The sequence below is a fragment of the Myodes glareolus genome, chromosome 18 (genome assembly GCF_982192425.1).
Source record: "Myodes glareolus chromosome 18, mMyoGla1.1, whole genome shotgun sequence".
Taxonomy (NCBI): domain Eukaryota; kingdom Metazoa; phylum Chordata; class Mammalia; order Rodentia; family Cricetidae; genus Myodes; species Myodes glareolus.
In genome coordinates this window covers 19,710,854-19,734,981 of record NC_142043.1, presented here as the reverse complement: position 1 = coordinate 19,734,981, position 24,128 = coordinate 19,710,854, and the positions used below count along the sequence as shown (strand labels likewise).

Sequence of the window (24,128 nt, the reverse complement as noted above, 5' to 3'; positions counted from 1 at the left end):
CCAGTCAAAGCATTCCATGACCTGGCCCTGGTCCACAACTGTGGAAATCATCTCTTGAAGCCACGCAGGACAAAGGAGAGTAAACAGAACATAACACCAGAGCCAAGGATATCTCTCTATTTTTGTGTATCCCTGTATCTCTCTTTCTTTCTTTCTCTCTCTCTCTCTCTCTCTCTCTCTCTCGTCATTATCTATCTATCTATCTATCTATCTATCTATCTATCTATCATCTCTATATCTCTATCTATCTATCATCTCTATCTATCTATCGATCTATCAATCTATCCATCCATCCACTCACCCACCCACCCACCCACCCACCCACCTATCTATCTATCTATCTATCTATCTATCTATCTATCTATCTATCTATCTATCATCTATCTTTCTATCTGTCTATCTATCTATCTATCTATCTATCTATCTATCTATCTATCTATCTATCTATCTATGCATCTGTGTCTGTCTCTTCCTGTATGTATTTCTTTCTCTGGTGTGTGTGTGTATGTGTGTGGTCTATGTGTTTGACACAAGATCTCTGTCATACCCATGATATCCTGAAGCTCACTAAGTAGCCCAAGTCGTTCTTGAACTTTAAATTCATGGTTGTCTTCCTGCTCCAGCATGCTGGCCTTCATGGGACATGGGATTCATTTGCTGTTCCTTATGCACCATGACTTTCTATTTTTTGAACTTCTGCTTCTCCTGCCTCTATATCCCTTCCAAGTACCGTGACACAAGTATGTGACTTTAAAATTTTTAAAAATTTGAGTGTATAGAAATGTAGACAATAAGCAGGAGTTTTCCAAAGCTTAGTATGCTGTGTTTACTTCAGATTTTAAATAAATGCATGCGTGTAAGTGTATGTAACTTCCTGTTGATCCTTTACTGTAAGACAGATTCAGCTAAAACTTCTTTCTCTCCCCAGAAACAGTTGCTATGTACTGGATTAGTTGTTCATCCCACTACTCTTTTTACTTGAAGATATTCATTATAAATAAAATTTGAATAGGTATCAACATGTAATATTATAAAAATATCATGAAATTACATATTCACAAATAATGTACCATTTTGTACATTTTAACCTTTATGCAATTTTCAACATTCCACAAGCTTTTTTCTTAGATCCATTATATATTACTTTGGTTTTTTACTACATTAATTATTTCATAATCCTTATTTGATTTATTTTCCCTTATGATCATTTCTCATTGGCTAAATATGTCCTAATTCCTTGGACTACCCTCTTGTGAATAAACAGAGACATTGGCTCTAGTTATTTATTTTGACAAACAAAGCTGAGTGCTCGTGTCTTTTTGAGTAGATGCTCAAGGCAGACTTCCTCTGTGGTCTTTGTCCACATGGATCTCTTTACCTGGAATGACCTCCTCTCTCTCTGTGAGTTTTGTCTCTGGAGGCACACTCGGATGCTAGCTCACCACATTCTCCAAGGCACTGAGTCAAAGCAACACCGTCCTCCATCCATCCTCAACAGGCAAAACATCTGTATTTCTGTTCGTCAGGGGGAGCACTCAAATGCAATTGTCCTCTACTTCCATGAGTGTTTCTTCCACGTCCCTATCAGGACATAATTTCTTGGAGGTAAATGCTGTGTTGCGTGAGGTTAAATTCCTTTTCCTCTCTAGTGAGAGCACAGAGTACACATCAATGAAGGCAGAATTCACCTGGGCCTTTCTGCTTCCCCGCTGAAGGACACAGATTCAATAGAGTAACGAGTGGCTGCATCCCAACTGCTGTCACTTGAGCCTGGCTCTCTCACCAACACTGTATACTGAGAGAAACTAGAGGCACTGGGGTTCTCTGGGCTCGATAACCACGGGTAGACGACTGTAATCAGCTGAGTGTGCACAAAGAAGAAGAAAAAATAACCCCCCCCCTTTTTTTTTTTTACTGTGAAAGCATGGGTGGTTTGAAAAAAAAATGGCCCCCAAATGGAGTGACACTATTAGGAGGTGTGGCTTTGGTGAAGTAGGTGTGGCTTTGTTAGAGGAAGTGCGTCACTGTGGCAGTGGGCTTTGGGGTCTCCTTTGCTCAAGCTGTGCTCAGCATGGATCAAGATGTAGCACTCTCAGCTCCTTCTCCGGCACATCTGCCCGAGTGTCACCGTATCCCACCATGGTGGTAATGGTTACCAAAAACTGGAGTAGAAGACCATTTTCAAGGTTGGTGGTATAGTTTTTCGCCCCCCCCCAGACAATCCATGATGATTGCTATGGTGTAGAAAGAACAGAGCAAAAGAAGCTGTCCCTACCCCCACCTCATCCCTGCAGTGTAGCTTCAGGACCCTTTGACCAGAGGGCGGGATTACAGGAGGAGCAAAGTCATTGGCCACCCATATGTGCTCCTCGTCCTCTCACGGTCAGCACAGGGTGGGGGGAGGGGCATCTTCCTGACTGCAGAGCAGAGATTCATTATTCTCTTACAACATCTAGAAAAATGACATAGAAAAGTGACATAAAAAACGGCATGTGGGATTCAGTTCAAGACTCCAAACAGAACCAATTCCTTCCAAAATTTGTCCTAACGACCAAGTATTGGTGTGAACGATGGTAACCTGATACCTGTCTATTCTGGCCTCTTCAGTTCATGAGAGGACACGTCCAGGTCACAGACTCTTCTAGGTGGCTCCCTACTCCATGGCATATGATCTACTAGGTAAAGAGTAAGTGGAATAAGCAGAATCTGAGCTCCTTCCTTACTGAGGAGTTGACAAGAAGGTCAGCTGAAGCTTGGCAGAATCCCAGGCTTATGAGGGGCTTAAAATTCATACCGGAAATGAATGTTTTCTCAGCTCCCAGGAAGCCAAGACTCTCCAGGCTAAATAACAACCTGCAAAGCTAAGATTTAAGAAAATAAGAAAAAGGGAAAAAAAATCACACCTCTGTTTTCTATTTCTAGGCTATAGTTTGACTCAAGAGAGGGTCACATATAAGAACAAGCCCTTATCATTGCGGTAACCTGACCTGCGGTCTCAGGTGACATCTCATTAAAGCCAGCGCAGGTGCCACCCGAGTGTCTGGATTGTCTTTCTAATCAAGTTGAAATGCATCCATCCCCAACTTCAACACCAGCTGCCTACACGTGACACTGTTTGATCACTGTCTGAGCTTTGCACAGCACCCATGAGCCCCGGGAGATTTAGACATACATTACTACAGCTGCCAGGAGATAAACAATTCCTTCCAGGCCTTGCTGACGACTCCCATTCTCCGGGAGTTGCAGTCGCCCTCTTGATTGAAAGCTGTTTGACACGCCACCCAGCACCCTGCTCTGCTCATTGGTTTCGGCTTGGATTTATCCCTTGTAACTTAATGTATTCTCTTCTTTCCTTGTGTGTTCAAGTACAGGACATTTGTCGCCTTAACCCACCCCCTCTCCTTCCATCCACTCCCATTATTTGGTCTAGCCTGGCCTCCACTTTGTCATCCTCCTGCTCAGGATACTAAACTGCAGAATCACAGGGGTGCACCAATGATTTCAGCATCCCATCTTAAGCCTTCTCAGGGTACAGTTGAGCACATGTGCTTTACAGAAAACATATGCACAACTATCTCCCGCTCCAAAACAAAACCCAATGTCTACCGACCAGTTCTCTGTTCTCCCTCTCTCTGGCCCCCAACAATTATTTTTTTTTACTTTTTGGTTTATTTCTGGAATTTCATATTCATGGAATCATAATCTTTTTGTAACTGGCATTCCACTTGGCACAGTGCCCCCTAGTTTTGCCCACGTTTGTAGTACGTGTCGACGGTTTTCTTCTTTGTGGGTCAGCGTTTCAAATGCGCCTGTGGCACACTCCTGTCTGTCTGCTTGTCTGTCAGTAATAGTCCCACCTTTTGGTTATTATGAGTGATGCTTGCTACGGGTGTGATGGACACATATCCTCTCAGTATGTCTCGTTCAATCTTTTAAAACATATACACCCCGAGGTGGGGTTTACGGATCACAGCAATGTTATTTTTAATATTTTGAGAAGCCACCAATACCATCTTCAACAGCAGCTGCATTTCTGTTTTTCTTTCATAAAAAATATTTTATGTTTATCAGTGCACCCCCTCATCCCCACACATGTAGGTCTGTGTACTACACGCATGCAATGCCTGTGGACGCCAGACTAGGGCACGAGATTCCTGGATATTGGAGTTACAAATGATAGTGAGTGACCATGTGGGTTCTAGGACTGAACCTGCGTCCTCTGAAAGAACAGCCAGTGTTCTTGACCACTGAGTCCTCTCTCCAGCCCTATTTTCTGTTTTTTTTTCTTAAATGGCAGCCATCTGAATGGATATGAGGTATATTCTGTATTTGTGTATTATGTTGAGTGTCTCTTCTTCCTAACTTCTCTGCTGACCCAGACTACAAGTTCCATCAACAAAGAGATCCTTGTCTGTTGTGTTCACTGTCACATCCTTGCCTAGGACAGTCTGAGTTCACAGTGGGTACCTGGTGACTAGTCTCTGTCCGCATGAATACACAGAAGCTGAGCCTGGTAGAGCAAGCCTGTAATCCAGCTTGTTCAGGAGGCTGAGGCTGGAGGATTGCAAGCTCCATTGTGAGCTCAAATCTAGCTGGACAACTTAGCAAACTGTGCCTCAAAATAAAAAGTAAAAAATTGGATGGAGCTATACTGCCTAGACAGGCATATGCAAGGCCTTCATTCCATTCCCAGAACAAAACCAAACCCAACCAAGAATGAACTGAATGGGTAAGAGAAAGACACAGAAAAGTGGACTCTTTCTGGTCTTTATATCCAATCTCAGCGCTGCTTTGCTCATGACATGTTTCGGTTTATGTTTACATATTACCTTTATATGTGACATTTAGGACTTAGGAAAGAAATCCTCCCTCTTAAAAACATACTTGATGAATTTTTAATACATTCCATTATCATACTTGTTACTATTCATGAATCTGAAGCTTGTGGAACTTGGGGTTGTGGGGAGTTTACAAGAAGCTTGCAGGAAAACCAAAGAGAATCTGTGATAGCTAAAAAACTTAACTCTCATCCAAAAAATGCCAAGTCTGCTGCCCACTTGACAGCTCTGATGATAAAGAGAGTTCAAACTGAACATTCCCCAAAGACAATCAAGTGTCCCCAACCTAAGTGTCCCATGTCCCTTACTAATTAATATACTTATTTATTTAGAGACAGAGTCTCAAGTAACAGGGTGCCTCAGAATTCCCACGCAGCTGTGAAGGTCTTGAACTCCTGATCCCTCTGCCTCCACCTCCATAAGCATTTGCTGTCATCCTGTGCTCCTGCCAGAAACAGGAGATGGCTTTTCCCCCCTCTTTCTGACTCAGCACCCTTATCTATCCACCTGCAAATAAATTATTATGACTCACATACATTAAATACTCAGTCTGTGCTAGGCACTGTTTTAGGCCCATTGCATGCATTGTATTTTTTTTTCTTCAATAGCAGCCATCTGAGTGGATATGAGGTATATTCTTTAGTCTTCTTTACTTACTAGATGAACTACACTCTACTGATTTTTAGATATGATCCAGAGAAGAAAACACGTCAAGTCCTTTGTCCAAAGTTCCTCAGAGAGGAGGTAGCAGAGCCAAGAATCATCTGGCTGCTGAGTTTGCCTTTAGCCTAAGTGCCCGTGCTATTTTGGACATGCTTTCTGTTTCAACCTTATTTACTGGAAATCAGTGCAAAATGCCTAAGTCTACTTCCTTCAATTGATATGAGAACAGGATCCTAACAATTCGGACCTGGCCACATTCTCCAAATCTATACAAACTTTGGCTCATGCAGGTGACCATAGCCAGGGGCAGATTGAATCGACAGTGTCTCTAAGGCTTTGTCGGCAAGTTGAGCTTAATAAAAAATCCACTAGCACTCCATTTTCCTGCATTTTGATGTTTTTTTTTCAAGTGGAATATGTCAGTAAAAACTGAATTAAAGACTACACTAAACCAAATATATTTTATAGATGCATTCATTAGTAGCAAGGCACATCTGTGATAAACACCAAGTTTTCTTCTTTGGAGGATGTATTGCTCTTGGAAGCAAAGGAGGCTGGGAGGCAGACAGCCCAAGCCCTCTGCCCCTGTCACATTAAATGAAGCATAGACTTAAAAATACACCATCATCCTATTGCCCCCAGCAATGCCTCTCTGAACCGAGGATAATAAAGACTCGCAAATTGGGGGATTCTGATATCTGCAGATATCAAGACCACTACAGGGTTAGCAAGTAGCACTTCTCAGTTTCAAACTCATTCTGTATATAATCACCCCCATCACATTGGTTTGCCATCAGATGAACATTCCAACACGATACCTTTAAGCCTTGGCTTGTGACTGTCATCCTAGCCCCCATCAGACTGAGGCAGGGGGACAGCAAGGTTGAGGCCAGCCTGAGGTCCAAAGTGTGATCGTGTGTCTCGATCAAAGCAAAGTGTCTTGAGCAAAGTAAAGCAAAACAAAACTAAACAAAGATTCAGTTTAAACCCAAAAGGGCATACGATAAAGGGCCCAAGTTCCCTTCAGCAAACAAAGGAAACGGCACCGACTCAAGCTGTTTGGCAAGTGCAAACCCGGGCTAGGAACAGACAAGTACTCAATGTTACCAGGAAATTCAAGGTCAGCATTTGCAACTTCATTTCCATCACCCAGCGCTGCCTTTGACAAAGGATTGTCCTGTATTCTGAAACGTTGTATTCATTCCCCGGCTCACCGGTTCAGCCGAGTTCAGTTACTTCAGCGCTCCCAAATGGTGTTTGGCCTTTTTCTTTCTTCCCTTAGATAACATCCACAAAGACACAGAAAATAAAGAAAAACAGCAAGCTTGAAATGATTTCAGCCAAAGTCTTTTAGCTAAGTGTGACTACACAGAAATTATTCTTAGTGGAGCAGGGAGAGTCCTCTAAATTCTACCTTAAAAAAAAAATACCCTTAAAATAGTTGGTCAAAGGAGTGCTGTCTGACCTATATGGGTTTTTTACCTCCTCCATTCTCCATCCCTCAATACACAATTGAGACCTTTCAAATGACAAAGGACCTCTGTCTGTCCTTGCAGCCAAATCAGAGCACCCTCAAAGTGGCTGGGTTTGACTTTGCCTTGAAAAAAAAAAGTGCTATTGATTAAAACAACAAAAGCAAATCTCCAGCATTCAGAAGACAACCTGGCACCTTCTGTCAGTCTCCCTAGGGACAGCCGGGTCTTGTGAGGCAAGGCCTGCAAGTTCCTGCCTACATAGCTTATCAGGGAAATGCTTTCCAGTGAACACAGACTCAACTACACCGTTCCTATTTCCCAACAGGTGACAAGAACCATCGCCAGGCACACAGCAAACAGCTTCTACCAAAGAAGTCTTGGATTCTTTCTTTTCTTTCCCTCTGCCCCAGCCCTTGGGTTTTTTGAGACAGGGTTTCTGTGTGTGGCTTGGCTATCCTCGAACACAGAGGTCCTTCTGACTCTGCCTCCTCCTGAGTGCCGGGATTAAAGGTGTGCACCACCACAGCCAAGCTAAGTCCCATTTTCTTAACACTTTGCAGTTTCGACAACAGCAAAGAGAATTGTGCGGCTATGAAAGAGTTAGCCGTAACTAGACAGAAGATTTCTTGTTTTCTTGTCTCATGAGACCCCAGTGAATCTAAACTCAGTCATGTATAACGGCTCTGATAGATTAAGGACTCTGTTAGGACACCCTATGGGTTTGGGTTCCTGTTACCTCGCATGAGGACTGCAGTAAATATTCCCATTCTCCTCCTAAAAGAGGGGCTTTATTAAGGTGGGTGAAGTGACACATAACTGGAATTACAGCCCCCAGGAGACTGAAACAGGATGACCACGGGTTAAAGGTCAGTCTCGGTAATGAGAATCTCTGTCAAAAACAAACAAACAAACAAACCAAACGTCAAAATACAAGAAGAGTGACTATACTTAGTCTTACTGATTATTCAGCCAATCTCCAACTTTCCTAAAAGACCTACTCTGTGCAGAAAAGGAGAATTCAACCCCCAAAACCTCCAGGAAAGGTTAGCATTTAAAATATTCTCCTGAGCCAGAAGTGGTGGTGCACACCTTTGATCCCCTCACCTGGGAGGCAGAGGCAGTTCTCGAACCTGGTCTGGTCTACAAGAGCGAGTTCCAGGACAGCCAGGGCTACACAGATAAACATTGTCTTGAAAAGTTAAGTTTTTAAGTGTAAAAACCCTCTCTTAACTGGATCTAATGGCACATGCCTTTAATCCCAGCACTCCCTGTGAGTTCGAGTCCAGTCTGGTCTACATAGTGAACTCCAGGACAGCCAGGACTACATAGAGAAGACCTGTCTCAACAAAGAGATGGAAATCCCTCTTGTTATCTGTCTTCCGGAAGTATTTTGGCATCCTCGAGTAGTATAATCTCTCCCATTCTTGGCTCTGACTCTCAGAACCTCTTCGCACATGTTGGGGAAGGAACCAACAAAACCTCAGGTCAAAGTCTGGGTTAGCAGTGGCACATGGGCTTCTTGGCTCTTGTCATCTGCTGTTGCTTGGTAAGGGCTTCCTGGAGTAAGGTATTGGGGTGTGTCCTATGCCTGAACTGGACCTGGGAAGGGAAAGTATTGTGACTGAAAGGTCTGCCACGGTTATGGGAGGCCAACCTCAGGGGAGCCATCGCATGGAGCAATGATGTCATCTCTGAGCCCACTGCAGAGCCGTGGTGTCATGCCTGAGCCTACTCTACTGGCGAGAGCTAAGTGACTTGTGTAGCTGGAGGTTTCTCTCCCACCCGCCAGTTCCTACATAACCACACTGAGGCTTAATATTAATTACAAACTGGACTATTAGTTCAGGCTCTTTACTAACTAGCTCGTACAACTTAAATCAACCCATTTCTATTATTCTATATTTTAACACGAGGCTCGTGGCTTGTTACCTCACATCTTGCTTCTCCGGAGGCTGCTGGCATCTCCCAGACTCTGCCTTCTTTTTCTTTTACCTTTGCTTGGATTTCCCATCTGGCTCTATTCTGCCTGGCTATTGGCCAAATCAGCTACTTTATTAACTAACCAATATGTCATAAAACATATTCACAGTATGCAGAAGGGCATCCCACATCAGACTTGTTCTCCACTGTTTTGCCCATGAAACTTTTTTAAAATGTAGAAATCACATCCATAATGAAAAGATACTTAAGAAAGTATTTCCACAACAAATGTGTAAAAGAAATAAATTCCAGAGCAGGGGATATATCAGGGTGGGTACAGTTCTTGCCAATCAGGCATGAGGACCTGAGTTTGGATCCCAGATCCACGTAAGAAGCAGGGTGGGCCTCGTGGGATGTGCTGAGAGGCAGAAACAAGAGGATCCTGTGGGATCGGTGACTGACTATCCAGCCTAGACAATCAGTGAGGTACTGGGCTCAGCGAGAGACCCTGGCTCAAAATCTAAAGTGGTAAATGATAGAGGAAGAAACATGATTTCTCTCTGGCCTCTACACATGCAGCCAAGGCACACTCACCCTCACATACATGTGCACACCCACATACAATACACATACAGGGCACACTCACCCTCATATACATGTGCATACCCACATACAACACACATACAGGGCACACCCACCCTCACATACATGTGCACACCCACATACAACGCACACACAGGGCACACTCACCCTCATATACATGTACACACCCACATACAGCACATATACAGGGCACACTCATCCTCACACACATGTGCACACCCACATACAGCACACATACAGGGCACACTCACTCTCACGTACATATGCACACCACACACATAGAGGAGAAAGAAATGCTAACGAACATACATGTTCCCTGGACAGGACCTTGATTAGGAATTAGTTGGCATATTTCATGGGTGACAAGGGTGGACTTTGTTCTCAGCCCTAAGAGCATCACGACAAAGAAGACCCAACTGTCCTCCCCAGTGAGAAACTAAGAAGGCAGATAAGTCCTCCCGCAGTCACACAGCCTCCGGGGTGGGACTGGACGGGGGAGAAGGCAAGGGAAGAAACTCAGATTCAAGACTTGACAAACATCAGTGGTCTCAATGACAGGAAGCAGAAAGTCAAGGGGCCGCTTGTTTAAATAGTGAGAATGCAGATTCCAGCTTCTTAGATTTGAGGCAGCCAAGTGTCTTAACTGATTGACAAACAGGATTTGCTTGCTACCTGCTCTGTTCTTAACCATGTGATGGACCAGGTGGCTGCATTGCAAGGGAAGAATCATTGGTTCTTTGTTGGTTTATCCCAGGCTTCTCTACAGCAGGCTTGAACGCTTAGAAGAAGCCTGCTAGGTCAGGTCTCTGGAGGGGTAGGTTTCGCCTCTCCAGATCTCCTTTGTTTTGTCAGCCAACTGACTCCCAGGTGGGGAAGCATTTCTGGCGGTGGAAGCTGTACCCAGCAGGCAAGAGACCTAAGAAAGGGCTGGGGAGGGAAGGCAGCCGTGTGACACGGGAGACAAACACAATTAACTGTGCTCCAAACAAACTGAAAAGACACAGTGGGAAGACTGACTCCCTCTGCCAAGAGAGGAAAGCAAAGGGAAATTCACTTGAAAAGAAACCTTTCCGTTCCCTTGGTAGCGGCCGCCAATGGCAGTCACATTTCCTGTCACATCCCTTCTCAGTGTGGATTTCTCCCACACATTAAACTATCACAACAAGGGCTTGACTGCTTCATCAATGCTCCTTACTAAATAGACTTCATTAATATTTCAAGCTGGCCCTTTCTTTACTAGAGATGACACCAGAGCCTCTTCCAAGCATTCCATCCTTGTGTGCCTATAGAGACCCAGTCTGCAGCCATGACTGGGTAACTGAACTTGTGCAAACCAATATGGAGATTGTCTTTATGGAATGCAGTCACAGTCCTGGGAGTACACTCTTCTGAAGGTCCTTTAGTGTGAGAATTAACTACAGCAGTGGGGTCCAGAGGTGCCTCTATGGTATTTGGTAAGCAGAACAGGCTCACAAGTTAGGCAGCATGTGTGGGTGACTCTGCCATTTATTTATAAACCCAGTGACCCGAACACGTCTGTAAACTTGCAGTCTCACTGTGAGACACAGACTATCACGGCCTTCCATTACTAGGGCTGTTGTGAGGCTGAAAGAATTATAATGATGAGTCTTTATCTTTTAAATAATATTTTAGAGGATTGACAAGTGATATCTGGGGTGTACTTCAAAATAATCTGGAGGTTGTGGGGCCCTGGGCAGCCTGGTCGGTCACACATGGGACCCAGGTGGCACAGCTGCCATGGCAGGCAGCACCGAGTTCCAGGAAAAGCCATAGCTGATACCACCCAGGCAGGGCCAACGACTAAAGGGAAGTACCTGACCTTCCAACCAGTAGATAAAATGAGATAAGACCACCAGATGTCCTGGAGCCCAGGACTCACCAATTCTCCTTTTGCCGATACCCCATAGACAAATGCCAGCCAATCAGAGTCCTGAACCCTGGAAATTGCCTCACATCAACCTCTACTATGATAAACAAAACAAAACAAAACAAGACAAAAAAACCTTCCCTGATTTGGCTTGGCATTCTCTCCTCTCAACCGCTACGTCAGATATAGATAGATAGATAGATAGATAGATAGATAGATAGATAGATAGATAGATAGATATAGATATAGATATAGATATAGATATATATCAAATAAAACACCTTGGCAGACCAAGAGTGGTGTCACCTGCCTTTAATCCCAGCAGTCAAGAGGCAGATGAATTTCTATGAGTTCAAGGCCAATCTGTTGTACTTAGTGAGTTTCAGGACAGCCAGAGACATGTACAGAGACCCCGTCTTAAAAAACAAACAACAACAACCAAAAGAAAAGAAAGAAACTTGGTTATAGTTATCCAGATTGGAAGAGAACATTGGGAGAGTCTCAAAATATTTATAATACAATTCTTTTTTTTTTTTAAAAAAAGAGAATAAAATGAATTTAAACTCTTCAAACACAGCATACATGTGCTCAATAAACCTAATCTGCTAGAGATCAGGGGAGGTCTCAAAGGCATTATTTCCCCTTACAGAGTCACCAGGAGTTGAGCCCAGCACCAAGGGACATGGATGGGTGCACTGCAAATTTCACTGTCACTTGAGGCCATCCATGACTGGCCAAGTTTTCTGTTTGGAAGTTTGCGAAATCATCTGAATCCACTGAGTATTAATTATACTCTGTCCTTTACTGATACACACAATCCCAAAGAGCTATCGATTTGCAGGGTCTTCAAACAGTTGTCACCCCAACCCAAAGCACAGCATTTCTAAATTCCTTTGACCTGAGCAGCCCTTTGACACACAGACTTGTGGGATTGCAGAAGTGTGAAACAATGGAATGAAAAATGTTCACTTTCCCAACTCCACCCCGTGCTGCTGATGTACTCCGTAAACCACTCACACCAATTCAATCGCCACCAGAAACTCTTAAGTTTTCTAATTCCTTCAATGAGGTGCTGGGCTGGATGGGAAGCTCGACCCTGAGGTAATTCTAGGTTGGATATTCGGGAACCCTTAACTTAAAATTAAATCAGCATTTTCTAACCCCATCGTTATGAAGCAACTTAGGGTACCAGCCCTGATCCAGACCCACTTCGCTCATTTGTAAACGGGAACGAGCGCTCTCTCCTCATGCTGCCAGAGAGATAGCAGAAAATACAAATACTGCCATCGCACAGAGCCTTGAACAAAGCAGTTACTTGGTATACCTTCCTAGGTTGTGCTTTCCTGTAGGAATGGTTGTATTATCATCTCCTTTGGACTTCAGTTAGTCCTTAAAAATAGTGGTGCTGCAGGCATGAGACACGTCACACAATCACGGACACTTCGGAGTTTTCTATTTCACAAGGCAAGATTTTTATGCGGCTGTAATCTTCTACACTGAGTTTAATGTGTGGATGGCTGTATTATTGTCATTGGTGCCTATTTGTCCTCTCTTATAAGATCCCTGCTTCCGTAAACGTACTGTGACAGTGTATTTCTCATACCTGAAGAAAAATTTTAGGTAAAAAGTAAAGAGGAAAAAAACATGGCCCAATTCAAGTCTAGGAATGACTGTTATTATTATGAAGTGCTAACCGAAAGGCACTTCATAATACATGTGTGTGTGTGCGTGTGCGTGTGCGTGTGCGTGTGTGTGTGTGTGTTTGTGTGTGTGTGTAAGAGAGAGAAAAAGAGAGGGAGAGAGGGGGATGGGAGGGAAGACAGAGATAGAAAGACTGAGACCCAGAGAGAGATATATTATGTTTCTTAAATCATTTTATCCCTTACTGTCTAGTTTTCTGTTGGGGATTTATTAAGTGGTCAAATCCCTTTAGATGAATGAAAATTTCTTGCCTGAAGCCCATCTTTGCGGTCTGATACCATTTATACCCCAGCAACATAGATTTCTCTTTTCGTCCATTACCTCTATGTCAGAGTGACTTTCTGGCTCCAAAGATCTGAAACTATTAACATCCCAGATAAAGCAGAAAATCCTCAGTGAGGCTGGGCCTGGCGGCAAGGACCTGTGATTCTAGCTACGTGCGAGTTGAAAGCTGGGGGGGGCGGGAGAAGGGAAGTTATAAAGAAATGGGGAGGAAGGCGAGGAGGTCAATGTTGCAACCTGAGAAATACCAGTAGCATTGCCTGAATGGACCCGAGCCTCTTGTGCAGCCCTGATGAATCACCTGCCTGCATGGCATTTCATACACTGTGGCCATTTCAGTATTAGCCCATGCAGAAAACAAATTCCCCTTCACTACAAATCGAGAGTCTCGCTTAAGTGTGGGACTAGAAAAGCTAAGGTGGGATTGTTTCACCGAATTCATTTTGCAGAACACAAATGTAGTGATTCTGTATATCCTTGCCTGCTGACTTCATGTTATCCTCCGCTTATTGTATTTCATCAATTTCCTTCTTGAACAAGTTCAAGAAGAAAGCTTCCCCACCTCACCAAGAAAAAGAAAAAAGGTTCATTTCCCATAAAGTCATTGTCTGTAGGTTGAGCATGTATATTTCTCTTCCATCTGCAATTGGTTTGAGCAAGCACGGCCTCCCTCCAGTTTCCAGACTACAGCCCTAGTGTCTTGTGCTAAAAAGAGCCGATGCCACGGATGGGGCAAACACACACTTTCCAGACACTGATGACAAACTGCGAACGCTCTCTTGCTTGCAGACACAGAACCCGTCTTCTTTCTCTTTCCCCTTTTAATCTTTGACAACATTAGCTGAGAAGCAAAAATGTCACCACCTCTCCTCTTCATTATGTCTCAAGATCCACAAAGAAGCCTCTTAAATCAGTAACCCTCACACCATCGCCTGGGAGGCAGGGTTGATTAAAGTCGGGAACTGGGTCAGCCCAGATGGGGAGGTCTGCCTTAGCCACGTAGGTTAGTTTTTCTTAAAATCTGGATTATGGTTACACCTGTTGTATAATTATCGATTATGTAGCCTCCAAAGGTGGAGAGATGGCATCTCTCCTCACTCCATCCACAGCATCTATTGTGGGCGCTGATACTTGCAGGCCCTTTAACTTTGATGGATGAATGAGTAAGTGAATATGGTTTTCTATGGTTTCTAGACCACTGGGAGGTCCATCAAAGATCTCCCTGCAGGGTCAGCAAGTGGCTCAGCTGGTAAACATGCCAGTCTGATGACCTGAGTTCCATCCCTGGAATCCACAGAACAAGCCAGATGTGGTGGCATGTGTCTGTCGCTTGAGTGAGTAGAAACAGTTCAGGATATAGTCGCTACCTCAACAAGGTGACGGTGAGAACTGACTTCCCCATACATCCAGTGACACTTACACACCTGTGCTTACACGCTTACACACCAGGCCAGTCTGGTCTATGGAGTGAGATCTAGGCCAGCCAGGGCTACACAGAGAAACCTTGTCTCGAAAACCCGATAATAATAGTTTGAGTAGTAGAGCGCTCTTCTGCAAATCAGTGAAGAGCAGCATGCCTTTGGTCCTGGGCATTTCCTCCTGCTACGGCAGGGATCTAAGGCTTAGAGAAACACTAACAAATCAGTACTGAGACAACAGAGAACACCGGTCAGACTTTTCTTTGAGCAGTACCCATGGTTTTTGGACAGGAAACAGCCTCTCCGACTTCAGTCTCCTCATCTGGGAAATGGAACCAAAAAATGGTTTCTAAATGAAGCAATGTAAATGCCCTGCCTGCCACTGATTAAGTGCTGAGCTGTGGCAATTATTTAATTATGGTGAAGCCAACTGACACTCCCCCCGCAGACTCCTTCCTTAGCATAGGAACTGTTTAGTTCAAAGGGGTACAATGACCAGCCATGGTTGGGCACATCTTTAATCCTAGCATCCAGGAGGCAGAGGCAGGAGGATTTCTGAGTTCAAGGCCAGCCTGGTCTACAGAGTGAGTTCCAGGATAGTCAGAGGTACACAAAGAAACCCTGCCTGTGTGGGTGTGGCGGGGGGCGGGGAGTGGGTACAAAGATGTGGCAGGCAGTCCTGTACCAGGACCTGTTCCTTTTTTCTCTTTGCTGTTTTCTCTTTGTTATTTTGGCAACTTTATTCTGACTTCCAAACCTAAGTTGGAAAAAATACTAGGAGTCAGTGAGATGGTTCAGAAGGTAAAAGTACTTTCCACTAAACCCTCTCCGCCACAGGGGACGACCAGAGTTCGGTCCCCTAGACAGACATGGTGGAAGGAGACCCAGCTCCCACAAATCGTTGTCTGACTGCCATACATGTTACACACGGTGTGCATGCAATCCTCCCCTAAATAAGTATCTAAGTATAGTAAGAATTTTAAAAACCATGGTGATGATATTGTTGTCCATGCCACAAAGGGTGAAGCAGAGTTGTATCTGACAAGATTTATGAAAGTGCCCTGAAAGGTGTTTGGCTGAGGCACAGACAAGTGTTAAACAAGGTGAAGATATCAGACTTAGCGAATTTCCGAAGCAAGGCTCTGAAGCGATGTGTCCTGACTGCGCATTTGTCTGCACCTGTCATCCGAACAAAAGCACAGTGAAACAAAAGCTTTTATTTGTACCATCCTGTGTGTGTGTGTGTGTGTGTGGTCACGTGGGTATGTGTGCCTATGTTTGCCAATGTGCATGCAGGGGCCAGAGTTCTTTCCTTATTTCTTGAGACAGGATCTCTCCATCAGAATTTAGAGCTCACTGATTGGCTAAGCTGGCTAGCCAATGAGCTCCAGGGATCCACATGGCACCCTGATTCTCCCCCCAGCACCCCCACCCCCAGTACTGGGTCAGCAGATGCCACCACCCTCATCTTTTCCCATGGGTTCTGGGATCAACGCAAGGCCACCCTTCATGGCAGCACCCTTAGCAACAGATCTATCTCCCTAGTCTTGCATTTTCTATTTTGTCTTCTTCTTCTTCTTCTTCTTCTTCTTCTTCTTCTTCTTCTTCTTCTTCTTCTTCTTCTTCTTCTTCTTCTTCTTCTTCTTCTTCTTCTTCTTCTTCTTCCTCTTCCTCTTCCTCTTCCTCTTCCTCTTCCTCTTCCTCTTCTTCTTCTTCTTTTACTTTCCTGTGTTTGTTATTTCTTTAAGGCCAGATCTCATTGGGTATCTTAGGCTGGGCTTGGAACTCAGTGATTTTCTGGCTTCAGCTTCCCAAGTGTTGAGGTGATAGTCATGAGCCACCACAACTCAGTCTCCCGCTGGTCCCCCCCCCCCCCGCCCCGCTGCTTTTTTAGTATGCAGGTCATTAATCTAACAAGGCAGTGACCCTTGACTTTCAGAATCAAAGGGTGGTTTGCAGTGGGGTTGAGGCACCCCAGGCAAGTCTACTGTGCAGCGGAAACAGAGCCACGGGCCCCGTGGTTTCTAACCTTCAGCTAAAAAGCCACTTATTTACATCCTTGTCTAGAAGCACGGAGCCTTCCCTGGAATGTGCCCTGCTCCCACGCCGGGGAAGGTCCGCTTGCTCGTTACTCACTCCAGTGACTCCGAATGGAAAAGAAGAAAACAGCAATGAATAGAAATCAAAGCAGAGCGTGGGCTTTCCCGTCCTATGTGTCAGGTCAGGCCGCGCGAGACCAAAAGCCAGTGACTAACAGTGACTTGTTAAAAGCAAAGGGACTTCTACAAGGCTTCCTTGCATGATCAAATGGAGCAGGGAGAGGCAAAGGTGCATTGCTAGACCTCCTTAACTGCTCATGTAGCAGAAGCGTGAGCCCTGAAGGAGGGGCGCAGAAGAGCCTTCATTGCACAGCGAAGGGTCTCTCGCCCTGGCTCTCCTCTCCTGCCAGGTAAAACCACGTGGAAAAGGAAAGCCTTCATCCTCATACACAAGATAAGTCTGGGGACTGTCCTTCCTGACCTGCAGGCTACACTCACCTGCCTGGCGAGTCTGGGCTAGACTGCAGAAAGAGCCCCTCATTCACGCCTGCCCTACTTTCGGGCACATGGATGGATCAAGAAAGATGAATTCTTTCCGGACACAGGTTAAAGACCCAGCTCCATCTCTTTTGGAAGAAGAATCCAAGGATTTTTTTTTACGAAGTCACATTAAAAGGATAGTTTATTGGTTTCTGTCGCGCCCTATGTGTTTCATATAGACTGTCTCACTTATTTCTATATTATCTCCTGATAACCTACAATGTGTCTACATTATTGGAATATCTTTGTAGATATGCAAATCAAGTAACTCACCAGGTCTGTGCAGTGAACACCTGCCTGCTGTTGATGCCAGGATGCTAGGACAGGCTTATTCTGACACCAGATCTGGGGCTCCATCCTGGGGCTGCTTGACATTAGTGACGTTTTAGATTGACATTTAGACAGTTTTGTGTTGGGAGGGACGGTCCTGGGCTTTATAGGATGTCCAGTAGCATCTCTGGCCTCCCTTCATCAGAGGCCAGCAACAACCCTCCCCACGGTAATAACAATCGAAAATGTTTCCAGACATGGCCAAGTCTCCAGAGGTGGGCAAGGCTAGCCTCCCTCCCCATTAATGGCCACCACTCTAGGGTGAAGCGTGTGCTATGTATTGCTTTCCTGGTATAAGTAAATACACAGGGCATTGCTCAGAAGAGGAACTTCCGGAACAAACAACAAACCCTCAGCACTCCACAAGTCTCTAGGGGCGCATGATATTACAATAATGCAAGCCCACTCTACAGTTATGGATCATTATGTGACCCACTCTCCATGTAGCACAAGGTGATCTAGACTTCACAATTCTCCTGTCTCTGTCTCCTGCAGGCTAGAACTATTGGTGTGCACCACGAAGCCCGGCCCCTAGGTGCCTTGGTGTCGTTTTCCCCTCGTGGCAGCTAAGCCCGGAGCGAGAGCTAATCCTCAAAGAGCTAAACCACCTCCAAGAGATGAAGGCAGGGGAACTGTGATGGCCTTTCTTCTTTCTTAACTTGACTGGTTTTGAAATCACCTGGGAGACAGAGCTGGGCCTGTCCTTGCTTGCCCACAGGGGTTTAATGAAGGAGAGAAGACCCACCCTGACCATGGGTCATGCCATCCATCCCCTGGGGTCCCAGACTGAATAAAATGGAAAACAGGAGAAAAATGAACGGAACATCAGCATTCATCTCCCGCTGCTTCCTGACATCAGAGCTCTTGGCTCCGCCACCATACCAGCTACCATGGTGAACCATTCTCTCAAACTGTGAGCCGAATAAACCCTTGCCTAATTTGTTTTTATTAGTTATTTTGTCTCAGCAACAAGAGAAGTAGCTGACACAAGAACGCTCTGTGAAAGTCCTATTAATGACTTTCACACTGCAAGGAATTAAGAGAAGTCTTTTGCTAGTACAAACTCCCAAGACAGTATATAGCACCTACGTGAGCTCTGGAGAGGCAAAGTCCACATTTTATGGCTCTATGCAGTTCTGGCACTTGCTGGTCTCAAGCCCAGGAGCTCTCGTGAAATATGATGTTTTATAATAACTCCTGATCATTTGATTAAAATGACTATACCATTTTCCCGGCTTATAGCTGAATAGTAAAATTCACAGAAAAACTTAATGCCAATATTTATGAAAGAGCTGAAAACCTAATGACAAGTTGTTCTTCTTTGTCCTTAAAAAAAAAATAAGACAGAATGAACTCCCATTTTAATAAAAAGGAATGTTCATTATAATCATCCCCAGGGCTGGCGACATACTCAGTTGGGAGAACACTTGCACAGCATTCATAAGGACCCAGGAACAACCTCCAGCACCATATAAACCAGGCACAGTGGTAGCAGGTACCTGGGATCCCAGAACTCTTGGTGGACAAGGGAGGGTCAGAAGTTCAGTCACGTCCAGTGAGTGCTAGGCTAGCCACTTCAAAATCTGTTAAGCGAGCTATATATATTTCATTGGAAGGAACGGAGGGAAAGAGAGGAAAGGAGAGGGGGAAAGGCAGGCAAGAAGGAAGGGCATTGTTATAGGATGGGGTGCGAGGAAAGGGCTACAGGAGAGACTTTTAAATGACCTTTTTCTTTAAATGTTCACTACCATGCCGAGCTGTAATATACAACCACAGCAGGAATGCTCATGTTCAAAACATCAAAATTAAAAGTAAAACAATTGTAGTAGCTTTTAAAGCCACGATTTGAAAATTTAAAACAAAAACAAAAACCTAAGATGTTAGGAAGATAAAAATAAAACTTTCTCATCCATATATTAAGATACGAAGCTTAGCTAAAAAGACTGCCATTTCCTACAAAATTATAAATTTTCACATGAACACAAAAGAACTTTAATATAAGCCTACTAATAAATAATTTGACTATTAAAATAGCCAGACGTCACTCAGTACCTATTCTATTGTGCACAAATCACATTTAATCTTCCTCCCAAAGCCATGGAATCCACACCTATTATTATTCCCATTTTAAACAGATGTCACTTGAAATTAAAATTACGATCCATGTGGTAGAAATGGAGCTTCAAAGAGGTAAAACAACATGGCCGAGAACACACCTAGACCAGAGTCAAGCCACTATGGAGTGAAAGAGGGGTTACATCCTGGTTCTGTTGGCTTCATCCAGTGTGCCCTGGAATCCTTATGTTAAATGCATTTTCAGAGGTAATTCTCTTCCATTAGCCTGTATAGAAAGTTAAAAATCCAACTCAAAACTCAAGTGCTAGGCATAAGTATGTATAAGCATGGCTTCCTGCATATTTCATGTGGTGTGTGTGTGTGTGTGTGTGAGAGAGAGAGAGAGAGAGAGAGAGAGAGAGAGAGAGAGAAGGGGGGAGAACTCGTCTCTCGTTTTGTTGCTTGTAAAAATCTGCAGCAATACAAATCGCCCAGCCAAGAACATCAAGGAGAAAAAAAAGATTTATTTTCACATGATCTAATACATTACAAGGTATACCAATTAAAGGGTATTTCTAAGTTATTTTCCCTACATATGGTAGAGCATAAACATCCAAATGAAGGTGATACATTTACTGATTTGCATCTCAATTTTTTTTTTTTTGAGATGGTCTCACTGTGTAGTTTGGGTTGAACTTGCTATACAGATCAGGCTAGGCTCAAACTAAGCGAGACCCACCTGCTTCTGTTTCCCTGGTGATGGGATTAAAGTCATGTGCCACTACATCTGGCTGTTTTGGACCTAAAATGTCTCCCAGTAGCCACTGTCTAGAAGGTTTGGACCATGGCATTGGAAGTGGTGGGGGAAAGGTTGGTGGGGGGATAACCACAAAAGGCCCTGGTCGTCCCCTCTGCCTCTAATTCCCGACTACCATGAAGTGAGAGCTGGCTCTGTCGTGTACTCCCAGCCCTGCTGCTCCCAGCCCTGCTGCTCAGCCCTTCTATAAACCCAGATCACCTGGGCCAAGCGGGCAACTTCTATGCCTTTCCCAGGGCGTTCCTTCTCGCCTCTAAGTTGCCTTGCTGCTGTCATAAATCTGACACAACTTCCGAGTAAGCTCGGAGAGAAACACTGCCCTTTGTTTACCGGAAGCCCCCTTTGAACTTCTAATCCTTCAAGAGAGCCATATTTCATATTTCATTGTAGAACCCCGGTTCTCCAGAAGCCCACGTTGGCCTCATTCTGCCTTTGTCTCTGCCAACTGCAGGTTTGCAGGCACTGGGGCAATCAGCAAATGTGCTGCAGCATCTGAAGACAGCTCCAAAGCAGGCGCTCCGGGACTATTCTCAGCAATGACAGCATCATGAGATTTAGTACCCTGCTTGCCAAAGGAATGCTTTTGAAGGGGAGAAATATTCACTTGGATGTATGAATACAGACGTATTTGTTTTAATACTTAAAGAAAGAATTGAAACTACCAGCTGGATTCATGTTGAAGTGAATAGCTAGACTGCTGTAACAATGATATTTCAGATTTTTCAAGCCAAGGGTCAGGCCATTTAGCAAGCTCTATGTAGGCACAAAGCAAGTTCTAATATGATGTTTTGAAATGAAAGCATGCTTCTCCTATTAGTTTGCAGAGTTATTGAAGATTTCCATTTCTTGAATGAAAAAGGAAACTTGAAATAAACAAAAAATAAAATTAAAAAGCACACCATCACCACCCACAAAACAAAACCCATACTTGGCTAGCTGGGTGGCACACACCTTTATTCCCAGTACTCGGGAGGCAGAGGCAGATGGAATTCTGCAAATTCAAGGCCAGTCTGGTCTGCATAGTGAATTGCAGGCTAGACAGGTATACACAGAAGACTCTGTGTCTCAAAACAAATTTGTCTCAAAACAAATAAAATCAGATCCACTAAATGTCAGTTCCTCAAATACCTCTTTGAGATTGGGACTGGGGTTTAGGGGTAGAGTGCTTGCTTCACATGTGTTTGGCTAAGTTTGATCTCCAACACCAAAAAAATAAAAAAAAATAAAAACTAAAATTAAAAACTAAAATACTTCTGGTAATACACACGCTTGTAATTCCAATACTTGAGAAATAGAGAAAGAAGGATTAGCTATGTTTGAGGCCAATATGGGCTACATGAGTCCTTGTCCGTCCCCAAGAATGTTTAAAAAAAAAATAGCTCTTGGTTTTCTCAGGGAGCAGGCATTTCAGTGTGTGCCAGAGGATAGTCCTGTACTCACAGCCTAGAAGGAAAGAATTCCTTCCCAAACACAAGTACCTTCCAATGGCAAAGAAAGCAGAGTCACCATGAATCAGTTGGTATATACAAATAAACTACCCACCACAAATAACTAGCAACGCAGGGTAGGTCGACCAGATACTCGGCATTACTTTAAATGAAATGACTTGTACATGCAAGTTAAACCAAAAAAAAAAATTAAACAAAAGCCTAGGTTGTGTTTTTAGATCTGCCTTAGACACCTATCCTCTGAGATGCCAGGGATGGAACATGGGAGCAGGCCATGAATAACTTCAATAGAGCAATTGTGGCTAGTACCGTCTACAAGGGCAGTTTCCTCTTAACCACAGGAAAAGGAATCCTCGCTAGTACAGACACCGACTATAGGACACTAGAACACTAAGTTTGCCTGTGGAATGCAATGCGCTTGTTGACCCTCTCACCCACTATTTTTTTTTTCTCAGAAGCTGCCCCTGACTGCACAAGAGCAAATGGTACGTATGGATTACGACTATACACACACCTCCATTATATGTGTTCCGCCCAAAGCACACAAGGTTGATAACCCTTATGCATCGGAAATCTCACTCTGTGACTATTCCTTTCGCCCAGTCTCTACTCATCACATGCCCACGCAAAGCCGTTTCTAACCCAGGTCGGAAATCTGAGGTGGCACTTAAGCAAGACAAGGTGCTCACCAGGACCGAGGGTCCCTCTGTTATCACTGGGTACTTCCTACTGCTCGGGAAATTGAGACACTTGGTTGCCTCCAGGTCCTGGCGACTAACTGATCACCCTCCCACTAGGTTCCCAATACTCCATGGCTCGCTGAGCGCTGGGCCCCAACTTGTCCTGTCAATCTCAATCTGCTCCTCAATCTGCTGGCAAGGGGATACCCTCCTGGGGTGTCCACTAGCACCTCCACTGAAAAGACAGCATTCCCATGTCTTAGAATGCACTAAGAATAGCACTTAGAATATCTAGTGCTTAGATATTCCCAGCACTGTTCCACAGACTTCTGCAACTTCGTCCTCTCCAGTGCCTCTTTTCACCATAGCCCCCGAATCGGCAGCCCACGGGTTTCAGCACAATTAAGCTCCTTGTAGCGTCTCCTAGGAGTACCCTGCTCCATCCTCCTCAAAGAGGAGCTCATGCCTTGCTCACCTTACTCTTTCCGGGGTTCCCCTTCCTCGGGCACCCCCTTCCGTCCTGTTCTTCCTCTACTAGGCATTCCCCTCCGGGGTTCCGTTTCTCTCTGCCCTGTGGAGGGCGCCCCAAGAATGCGCACAGGACTCCCCCTCCTCTGGATCCTGCCTCTTCCACTCTCTGCGTTCATACACTCTCAATTAACGATCTGACATCTACCCCAAACCCCAGTTCCCCAGACTCCCATCCCCACCCAAGCTCCTCAACACCGCAGTTTGGATTCCCTAGATCCAGCCCTTCAAGGCTCTGTACCTCCCCGACTCCACGGTCTGGACTGTGTATCCTGCATTCTAAAAAACAATAAACAAAAACAAAACAAAACAACAACAACAAAAAAGCAGGACTGAAACTCCAACATCGGGTCCCAATCCCAGTCCCTGGGGTCGTGACACCTGTCAATGCGGTTCTACATCCTCGCTGCAGAGTCGGGTCAGGCGCTCCCCAACGTCTCGATTCTGACATCCCCGCCTCTCGAGCCCTGGCAGAGACTCTCCAGCATCGCAGTGGAGACCTGCACCCCGCCCGCTCCCTGTCCTCCCACCCCCACCCCACCACCCCGCGACGGAACTCACCAACACCAGGCGCGACCGAGCTCCGGCAGCCCAGCCCCGGCAGCCACACTCACGCCTCCGGCTCCGGGAGAGCTCCCTCCGAGCCGCCGCGACCGCGGAGGGCTCCGCACCCGAGAGCGGCGGGGAGGAGGGGACTACCCGGGCGGTGACGCCCAGCTCCGCCCCTTCCCGGCCCAGGGGAGGGCGGCAGAGCCCGGTGCACAACCAGCTGCCACAGCCACCGCAGCCGAGGAAGTTGACTGACGCCGCTTCCTTCCACCCACCTTCAGACCCTAGCACCCCGACTTTAACTGCAACTCCTCCGGGGGCTTGAGGAAGCAAAGGATGCGGTATGCACTCTGT

The 24,128-nt window shown here is 45.1% G+C and overlaps 1 protein-coding gene and 1 long non-coding RNA gene across 3 annotated transcripts in view; one reads left to right on the top strand and one right to left on the bottom strand.

Moving 5' to 3' along the window:
- LOC146890732 (uncharacterized) overlaps positions 1-18,648 on the top strand; it is a 57,615-nt gene extending 38,967 nt beyond the window's left edge. The window contains exon 3 of the long non-coding RNA XR_014998255.2: positions 18,193-18,648. This is a non-coding gene — a long non-coding RNA (uncharacterized LOC146890732). The remainder of the gene's footprint in view (positions 1-18,192) is intronic.
- Positions 1-23,901, bottom strand: part of Paqr8 (progestin and adipoQ receptor family member 8) — a 47,013-nt gene extending 23,112 nt beyond the window's left edge. Inside the window, exon 1 of one of the 2 annotated variants that reach the window (XM_087898013.1) lies at positions 23,787-23,901. The gene's annotated coding sequence lies outside the window, so the exon portion shown is untranslated. Of the gene's footprint in view, positions 1-6,319; positions 6,543-23,786 lie in introns of those variants that run through there. The other variant, XM_048445687.3, reaches the window with a different exon arrangement.
- Positions 23,902-24,128: the final 227 nt, after the last annotated feature.